The sequence below is a fragment of the Apium graveolens genome, chromosome 9 (assembly GCF_009905375.1).
Source record: "Apium graveolens cultivar Ventura chromosome 9, ASM990537v1, whole genome shotgun sequence".
Classification (NCBI taxonomy): domain Eukaryota; kingdom Viridiplantae; phylum Streptophyta; class Magnoliopsida; order Apiales; family Apiaceae; genus Apium; species Apium graveolens.
Genome location: NC_133655.1, coordinates 106856910 through 106865755, shown reverse-complemented (window position 1 = coordinate 106865755; position 8846 = coordinate 106856910).

The window sequence follows — 8846 nt, the reverse complement described above, 5'->3', positions numbered from 1 at the left end:
AGTGATTGAGCTCTTTTCATATTCAAAGAAGGTCAAAGATTCGCATCCTGGCGTGACTTTATTTAGCAGAAAAATAATGGAGGAAATATTGCTTTAACTAATTATAAAAAAATGATTTTTTTTTTATAGAACTTTGAAAACTAAATATTATTTTTGTTATTATTTACATGTAATATGATAAACCAGTATTCAACTACCATAAACTTGAATCAATCATATATATAGTATTGTTGTGCGAGAAATTTGATACAAAATTTATGGGGTTGTTGCTGAAATAGTCGAAGAATCGTGAAAATTTAGCCTGAAATCAGGCCAACAAGCAGCGTTAGTATGTATTTCAACTGCCGAAACCATGTGGTGTTTTATGATTACTTTTGGTAACATTTGCAAATTATTTACATATCCTATATTTATGGTAATTAAATTCAAATGTAGTTTTAATGATTTAGGACGTCACAAAGAGTCCTACCCCCTTTATGTCACTAAAATTCTTATTTATTCATGCAATTATCATAATAATCAATAATATATATATATATATATGTGTGTGTGTGTGTGTGTGTATCTTGTTGTAAATTATAATTTAACGTAATATGTAACCGAGAAAATATAACTCAACATGAAATATAAACATATAAATAATATTAACTGTAAAACACATGAACCCTGAAGATGAAGACTGGATAAATGCAAAGAATCAAAAGATGGAATTAATGCTCTAAGTCCCTAACCAAGTCATGGAAAGAAATTCATTAATATGTTCAGAGATCCGTGAAGAATAAAATGTCAAATGACTTTTAGTGATAATGAAATATATTGGTTTGAAGTATTGAAGATCAAGGATTTCAGTGTTTGAAGCAATGAATGACCAACATGTTGTATCATCTCAGAATTGCAAATAGATTGAGTGAATTCTATTTAGTGCTAGTTCTTTGTCAACCAGACCTGTGTACTAACCATCAACACAACAGAAAAGAATTAATTTAATCATGTAAAAGAAATGAAGTTGATAAATCATAGAGTGGATCAAGAATGAAAGGAATGGAGTTTAATTAAAAAGGACCAAAAAACTCTCTAAGTCCTAAAAGTTCAATCAAGGAGCAAGAGGATGAAAAAGTGTCTAAGTGTTCAAGCATTCAACCTTGGCGCAAGTGGGAAGAAAATATTATAAGTATTTGAATCTTCTCTCCTTTAGGCACAATTGAAGTGGAAATCACTAAGGCACAAACAATCTTCCCTATTGGCGCAAGTGAGGGAGAATTGTCTAAGGCATAAAACACTCACTCTTGTCTCGAGTATGTGTCTCTAGGTGCAAGTCAAGTCAGCCACCCCTCATGTCGCAAGTAAGAGTAACTAATGAAAAGAACTATATTTCTCCCCCATGGCGCAAATGACTTTAAAAAACTAAGTCAATTTACTTGGTTCTTATGGTGGCACAACTGGGGAAATAGAAACTCTCTCCTAGACGCAAGTGAAGTTCTTATACAAAGAAATTGATACACTCTAGACGCAACTTGTGACTTGGTGAATTTATTGATCTCAGAAGCATTATATTTTGCACTTGGCTGAGAATAAGCCACGTTGAAGTCTACATAAAAGAAGCAGAATGAATTCAATTCATTTAGTTATCTTCTTCACCTCCCAACTGTATTTTACGAAACTCCATTGAAGGTCAAATTTATTTAAACTTGTAAACATACTGTTATGCTGTTGAATTTATATTAGCTAATCATTTTATTGATTAGAGTATATCAACCTCAAGGTTTATATTAATAAAATAATATATTCCTCGAATTATTTTCTGTCTATTTTGATTCCGTATATTTAATGAAAAACTTAAAATGAATCAAAAAATATTGTAGGTATCATATTTAACACCCCTCTTCTATGATATTTTGGGACTAACAATTGGTATTAGAGCTTGTTGATTGACATACAAATCAAGATCCGAAGAAAGAAACCAAATCAAACAAGTTCTTGAATCTTGAAATTTTTTAATTTTTAGAAATTATCAATCTTGAAATTTTTAAATCTTAAATAATTTTATTCCGACAAGATGATGAACAACTAAAGAATTGGAAGTATCAAGATTCCCCCATTTGATCGAGAAAATTACAACCTATGGAAGAAAAAGATGATATTATTCATTAAAGCTTCGAATCCATTATATATTGGGATATTACTGAATGGTCCTTATATTCTGATAGAAGTGGTTACTGAATCGAATACCACTACCGGTGTAAGAGTTCCTTCTACATCCACTCCCAGGGATCCGTCCAAATATACAGAGGTCGACAAGGAGCTGATAAATCTGAACACAAACCTTCAACTCATAATAGGGGAATCGACCGATAAAGATATGAGTCATCAACTCTTAGGAGATAATAGTGCAAAGGAAATGTTTGAAACTATTGAGTTGTTAATGGAAGATACTGCTAAAGTCAAAGAAAATAGAATGGATATGCAGACGAATCAATATGAAGTGTTAAAACTACAACCCGGAGAAACACTATCTTTTTTCTTTGAAAAGTATGCAAGACTGCTGAGCGAATTGAAGTTACAAGGGAAAGTTTTTTCGATACGTGGGTCTAACAAGAAATACATGATAACTCTACTAGTTCACTTGGAACAGGAGAACACATCCATCAGAGAAAAGCTTGACTTTATCACAATGCCCCTGGATGTCATTTATGGAAAATTGAGAACCTATGAATTGGAACAAGAGCAGAGAGCTATAATCTATGGCCCTGGTTCTGTTGACAGCAAGAGTACGACACTTGCAAAAACCACTGCACTTATTTCTCGTGAACCTTAAACTTTGGAAGCTAAGGTTGCACACTCCTCGACAATTAAGGAAATTGTTGTAGCTGAAATTACTCGAGTTGAGCCAGAAGATGAAAGTGAATTCCATACTCAGTAGGAACTTGAAGAGTTGGAAGATAAATCAATGGCTTACATGGCTTCAAAATTCAGTCATGTTAGATTTAGAAGAAATCCCAACTACAAGTCAAGGGGTTCATCTGACAGATTTTAGAAAAGAAGCTACTCGTCTGGGTCAACCTCCAGCGGAGGATACAAGTCAAACTGGGTAAATAAAAGCAAAAAAAGATGTTACAACTACCATAAATTGGGACACTTCGCATCTGAATGTAGAAAGCCCAAGGCAGTAAAAGGAAAGAATTCCTATGAAAAGAAAAAAAACTTACGAAGATCTGAAGAGACATAATGAGAAGCTGAAACAAAAGCAGAATGCACATGTGGTTAAGGGGAAAAGAAGAACATACATTGCTGAAGGAAAAAGTTGGGATGATACTGATTCAGATGAAGAGGAAGAGTATGTGAATCTAGCTCTAATGGCATACTCTACAAAGGAATCACCACAATCATCTCAGGTTCCTGAACTTACCACTATTGATGTGTCTGAATCTGAATACAAATCTACTGTACATGAACTTACTTTATAATTGTATAATGGTAATACAAGCATGCTTGCATATAAACTTGAAATTGATAAGTTAGTTCTTAAAGTTGAAAGTTTGAACTCTAGGAATGAATAACTAGAATTGCTTGTAGTTGCCTTGAAAGACCTTAAACAGAAAATGAGTACCTAGAGAATAAGGTTAAGTGCAACGCAGACACAGAATCCATTTTTAGAACCCAAATTGTTGATTTAGAAAAGAAGTTACAGGCCTTTAAGAATGCAGCTTTGACTCAGAAGGAGATAATATATAGTCAGAGGTTTAAGTCTAAGACATCCATATGACTTGGCTATTCTAAGATAGTAGGTAAAAAAAATGTTGGTGCATCAGAGACAAATGTGTTTGTCCCTGTGAAGGTACCATATGTTATTAAGGATGTTGTATCTCCGTTGTTCAGTGAACATGTTTCAGAACCTTTAGATGAGGTAAGTTTGTTAATCAATGAGGAATTGATTGCTGAGGATAAGGAGAAAGAGAAGGTATAGGTCTCCCCCAAGACTCTTAAGGTATTAATTAGTAAGGCAAAATCCAAAACTGACCAAGGTAACAAGGTGGATAAATAAGGACCAGACACACTTAAGAAATCAAACACCATTGATGACTCTAAGACTGATGAGAGTGTTAAGGTTAAGTCTAGGAAGAACAAGAATAGAAAGGTAGGTGTGAATAAGAAGTCTAATTTTGCATCTTCCTCACCCGCATCTAAAAATTATGTAATAAATATAATTCTGCTACACATCTTACTCATGCATGCATAAAGGTTAAAGTAAAATCTGTTACATCTTCTAGTATGCATGCCATGCCTAATATGCCTAGTTTTCATGAGCCATGTGGAGTAGCTGGTTGTATGTGTTAGGTAATGAATTACACACACAGGGGGGTGAATGTGTTATTGTGTTTTTATGCTTTTCTTGAACTATTTTGGTTGTGAACAAAGTAAATCAAATATTGTAGTGAACTGTGTTGATGCACAAATTAAACATACAATAATAAAGAACACATATCTTTCAAAACTTTATTTAATTTTATATTAAAATTAAGAATATTTTGCTACAAAATTTCTAGGCTCTTTGTTGATAAAGAGCTTAGCTTCTATCTTGAGAGAATACAAGAATTTTCGATCTGATTCTTACAACTAACAAAGGACCAGTGTTAACTTTATATCTCAGTTAACTACTGGTTTACATAGTGTATAATAAGACATGCTTTTAAACTTTAGTAAACTGTCACTAATCATTTCAATTTTAGAAAAAGTATCTCTTCCATTTCTGGCTTAGCATATCTTTGCATACTGTATTAATCTTGATCTTCATTTGTCAGTTAATCTTCACCATTGATCTTGCACACTCTTCAAGTTGCTTTTTGTAAACTTGTCAATCCATCTGGTTGGATTGTTTGTTGATTGTTAATCTTGGATATTGAACTGGTCTGCAATTTTGTACTTTGAGATTTTACCTCGAGATCTCCAGTTTGGTCTATAGAGAACTTAACATCTCAATAAGTATATTGGCTTATCGAGATCTCTAGTACTCCATAGTTAATTTAACTTGTAGAGGTCCTGAGTTCTTCATAAGAGAATTTGGCTTGTCGAGATCTCTAGTCTTCATATCTTCACTTGACTTATCGATATTTCTGAGTTCTCTAGTGGATTATTGACTTGTCGATAACTGAGAGCTCTATAGTCAAATTTGACTTGTCGATAACTCAGAGTTCTCTAGTGAATGCTGACTTATCGATATCTCTGAGTTCTCTAGTGGAATTTGACTTGTTGATAACTCAGAGTTCTCTAATGAATGTTGACTTATCGATAACTCTAAGTTCTCTAGTGAAGAAATGACTTGTCGATATCTCCAATCTTCATGTCTTCAATTTGGCTTGTCGATATCTCTAAGTTCTCTAGTAGCTTTTCTGAGTTCTCTATAAGTCATTTGGAGTTCTCGAGTGACTTCTTTAAAACACTAAATCTGTGACTTGTAGAGATCTTGACTTAAAATATTTTTCTCAAAACAGATTTATTCAACTCCAAGCTTCTTCATAATTCTTCTGTGGCATGATCTTCTTGATCTTCTTCCAGATAGAATTCTTAGGCTTGACACTGTTTACGGAAAAAAAATACTCCAGTATGCTCTTTTGATATTTTTACAGACTTTAAATGTTACAAGTACAAAATATAAATTAAGATTACAATGCAACTTACTTAGAGTTATCAATTTGACTTAGTCTTGTTAAGGTACAAGCATGTCTTGCACAACAATCTCCCCCAATTTGTGAGAAGATTTCTTAACACAAATTCATGCCTGTTAACAAGACTAACCCCAAGTTATAATGGAAAATGAAATTAATACATAAAACTTGACAGAATTACAACTTTTATACATTAGGAGATTTGCAGGGTTTGAATGGTTACAAGTATCAGGTAAAGATAATTTTTGCTTCTGCTTCTTCTCTAAGGAGATCTTTTAAGTAATCAAGAATTTCAAGTTCTTCTATAATAGGTGTCACACTTAGAGCTTCTACAAGTTTTTGTCTTGCTGACTTTGGATAACCACTGTCTAGTAAATCAATCCTAAATCTTGAGAATCCACCAGTTTTAATGTTTAGAAATTTCCCATCCTTAGAGATTCTACTCATCCCTTTGGCCTTGAGCTCTTCTGATCTTTTTATGAATATCTCAATTTCCTCATCATACTTCCTCGCTCTTTCTTCAGATTCAACCTCATTTCTTTTTCTTCTTTCCTCCCTTGTAATCAACCATTCAGCTAGAAACTGATCTGCATGCCCTTGTAGCAGTATCCTTGTCCTTTAGCAAACTTATCACTGTCTTAATTTCTATGGGAGACATAGAATCCATTAAATCACAACCAAAGGAAGGTGAAGGACCCATCTTCATAGTAAATTCTAACTTCCCTTAGAGATACAACCCAGACTCTAACTATTTCTTCAGCTAGATGTTAGAAATAATCTTCATCTGAGATGCACCAATTTAAAGGTATAAAGTCACTTTGATTAAAGCAGTTTCAGATGGCCCTTTTAGTAACTTCAACTTTTTCAGTAGACTTGGTCTTCTTAGGTTTTCTCCCAACAGTCTTGAAATGAGTTTTATGTGATGGTTTGACAGAAGGTAGGACTGAGATTTTCTTTAGAGATATTTCGCTTGTGGTGATTGGAATTTTTAGGAAAGAGTTAGCAGTTTGCTTGTATAGAAATTTAGTCTTAGAGATTTGAGGTGGTTTGATGGTTGAGATTGTTAACTTTGAAGGTTGAGCTAGTTGTGTTTGGATTTTTAGGGTTTGGTGTGATTCTGAGCCATCATAATTCTTTTTACTTCTCCTCTCACTCCCTCTTTTCTTCTCATCATTCTTCTTTTCTCCACCCTTGCTTCCAGCTGCCTTACTGGAATGACTTGGATTTGAGCCAAAAGATTTTTGATCATCTTTCTTCTGCTCATTATCATCCAAATTATCTTTGTTGATTTGAGTTTTAGGCAAGTTGGCTTCAGGATTTCTCAGATATCTTTTCAACAGCTTGTTCATCTCCTCATCTTCAAAAGTTTTATTCTTCTTTGCTTTTAATTCAGTCTCCAGAATCATGATGAGTTTCTTGTTGGCCATGACACACTGTTTAGGGATTTGGAAGTGTTTGAAGTGCTTGATGGTAGGACAGATGTATGCTACTCTCTTGCTAGGCTGTAGATAAGCTTCTGGAAAAGTAGCTACTTGTGCATTTTTCAATTCATGTAACAAGAGAGTATCTTAATCAATCACCACTCTAACTTTGCTTATTAGAATGTCTAACTCAGATGCCCTCCTAGAGATAAGATAATTGAGGGACACCTGCATACACCTATCAACCCCAGAGTCATTTATATTGACCACTATCCTCTTCTCCTGAAAGTTGTCTTTGGTTACCAAAATCACCCTTAATGAATTTACTGTCCTGTCCAAGGCCTTCTTGTAGGTGAAGTGATTATTGTTGAGAGAAGCCCTTAGAGCCTTGAGCAATTCATCAAATTCCCTGCTCAGACTTGGTCCTTCAGCATCCCTAATAAGCCTCTCCATATCAATATCTACTTCTTGACTTAAGCTCTTTTCAGCACCTTGGATATGTTGAGTAGATGATCTTGATTTTGCTAGCCTAGCCTCTATCTCTCCCTTAGTCTTGTTGGCAGGCATGAGAAGGGGAGTAGGAATTTCAGGCCTCACAGCTTCAGGTAGTGCATGCAATGGAATATTAATCTTACCCATAATGGCCCCCCCAAAGCAACTGAATTTTGCATTTATAGGTGTTTTTGGGAGTCCACCAAGGATTAGATGTCTGCATGTTGACTCTGCACCAGTGTGGTGAGAGCATGCACTTGAGCTGTGAGCTGATCATTTGATGTTTGCAGTGTAGAGACTTGTTGTTGAGGTGCTTGAATTTGAAGATTTGTTGAAGTATATGCAGGTTGAGAAAAGCTAGTAGATGATGAGGGGCCAAAGGTTGTTTCTACATCCTGTTTGATGTCATCCATGAGCAAGGCTGAAGGCTCATATCTACTTTGATGAAGTTGTTTCAGCTTGACTTTTGTGTCATTTGAATGAGTGACATGCTGTTGGAGCACTGTATGAAGAGAGATGAAGGATTGTTTGAGATTTTTGACTTCCTTTTCAATGGTAGTAAGATCCATCCTTGACATTTGATCAACAAAATTCTTGAACTTGGAAGTGATATGTACTTGAGATGGTATAATCTCATCCATTTTATCCTTCACCGGCTTTCTGATACTGTCTTCATAACCAGTCAATCTCAGTTCTAGTGCCTTTCTAAAGAGATGGAAAGCCTTGAATTGAGCCTTTAAAACTTCATTGACTGCATCATAGACTTCACCAGGTGTTAGTTCCTTAGAATTGCTGCCCAGAATTGTCAAATAATCTTCCCTGAACCTAGCTAAAACATCCTCCATCTCCAGATTATAGTCCCTGTTCAGCCAAGAATCACAGTTGCCATCATGTTCAGCTTCATTAACAATTATGTCTTGTTGTGCTTAGACACATGATTGATAGGAGAGCATAATTGCTTGATAGTCCTGGTTAGACATGTCAGAAGTCAACAATTGTTAAGAGATTTGTGCAAGGCCTGTAAGCTAATCTACCCTGAACTCTTAAAGATTTGATTGAGGTGCAACTTATTGGAACCAGTTAGAGACAAGATGTGGTTGTGGAGTTTGTGAGGATGATGGTTATTATGATAGATCAGAACCACCTGTGACCGAAGTCACAGTTTTACTCACAGATTGCTCTGTGGTTTTGACAAGTTGTTATTCCTCACATGAAGTGGGAACCTCCAATTGAATTGGAGGGGATTTGACTGGGTTACTGTCATGTGCAC